Here is a 1,506-nt window from a genome sequence, read left to right as displayed (position 1 = left end):
TCCCTGTTGTCATCTTTGTAGATTCTAATATCAGTGATCTTACTCTGTCTTTCTCAGTGTCTTATGTCATTTCCACTTCACTCATCATCATCTCCATTCTTTGATCCTTATCATCATCCCTCAAATCTCTTAACCTCCAAAGCTCCTCTCTCTGACCGGAGTTCCTAGCATTCTGTTATTACCTATCACCATACATACCCTTGCTCCTAGTCATTCTGAACTGTGGGGGAGTAATTTTTACAATTATTTCAGGTATGAGCATATGGACTACTTAATTAAGCTGCTGTGCCTACCTGATCTCAAAAAAGCTGATGCTTGATTCATTTGTGAAATATTTATTAATATTCATTTGTGAGCTATTTGTTTGTCATGCACTATTCTAGATGTTGAATGTAAAGCTGTGGACAAACAGTAAATGTCCTTGCCCTCATGGAGCTTCCATTCTACTAAAGAAATAGATGAAAAAGAAGGCTCTGTCTTCTCTTTGCCACATCTACTGCAAAAATGAAGACCATTCTCAGCAATCAGACTGTTGACATTCCAGAAAATGTCGACATCACTCTGAAAGGACACACCATTACTGTGAGGGGCCCCAGAGGAACCCTGCGAGGGGACTTCAGTCACATCAATGTAGAACTCAGTCTCGTTGGAAAGAAAAAGAAGAGGCTCTGAGGTGACAAATGGGGAGAAATAGAAAACAACTGGCTACTGGTTTATACTATCTTATAGTCATGTATAGAACATGATCAAGGGCATTAACACTGGGCATCTGTTAAAAGATGATGCCCGTGTAGGCACACTTCCCGTCAATGTTGTTATTCAGGAGAATGGTTCTCTTGTTGAAATCTGAAATTTCTTGGGTGAAAAACACAAAAATACTTCCGCAGGGTTTGGATGAGGCCAGATGCTGCTTGTTCAGTATCTCAAGCCCAGAACGATAAGTTAATTCTTGAAGTTAATGTATCGAACTCAGCTGCTTTGATTCAGCAAGCCACAACAGTTAAAAAGGATATCAGAAAATGTTTGGGTGGTATCTATGTTTCTGAAAAAGGAACAATTCAGCACGCTGACGAATAAGATCTAAGTTTTCCAGCTACAGAAACAGCAAGATGCCGGATGATTTTTCAGACTTACTTGTGATATTTTAACGATGCAATAAAAGCGGTAGTGATTTGAGGAAAAAAAAAAAGCCATTGTCATATATAGTATGTTAGTTAATGATAAATGTCATGGAGTAAGATAAAGCAGAGAAGGGAGTGGCCGAGTGTCACGGGTAGGTGTTGAAGTGTAGATCATGTGGCTAGTGAGGATTAACAGAAACACGACATTTGTGCCAAGGCCCGGAAAGCCTTGGAGAAACTTACAGTAAGGCATGCGGGTATCTGGGAGTGGGGTGTTCTAGGTAGAGGGAACAGCAAGTGCAAAGGCCTTAAACCCATCTGTAAGCCATTGCTAATAAGAGAAGCCTATAGATGAAAAAGTGATCATTGGCTTCTCCAGATTGAG

At 40.2% G+C, this 1,506-nt stretch overlaps 1 pseudogene; it reads left to right on the top strand.

The window, feature by feature from the left end:
• The first annotated feature begins 504 nt into the window (after window positions 1-504).
• Window positions 505-1,077, top strand: LOC148163784 (large ribosomal subunit protein uL6 pseudogene; annotated as a pseudogene).
• The last annotated feature ends 429 nt before the right edge of the window (window positions 1,078-1,506 follow it).

This window comes from Eumetopias jubatus, unplaced genomic scaffold, assembly GCF_037043125.1.
Source record: "Eumetopias jubatus isolate StellerSeaLion01/CBP00866 unplaced genomic scaffold, mEumJub1_p1.0 scaffold_8, whole genome shotgun sequence".
Classification (NCBI taxonomy): Eukaryota; Metazoa; Chordata; class Mammalia; order Carnivora; family Otariidae; genus Eumetopias; species Eumetopias jubatus.
Note: the sequence above shows the minus strand (reverse complement) of the source record. Positions and strands in the feature narration are given on the sequence as shown.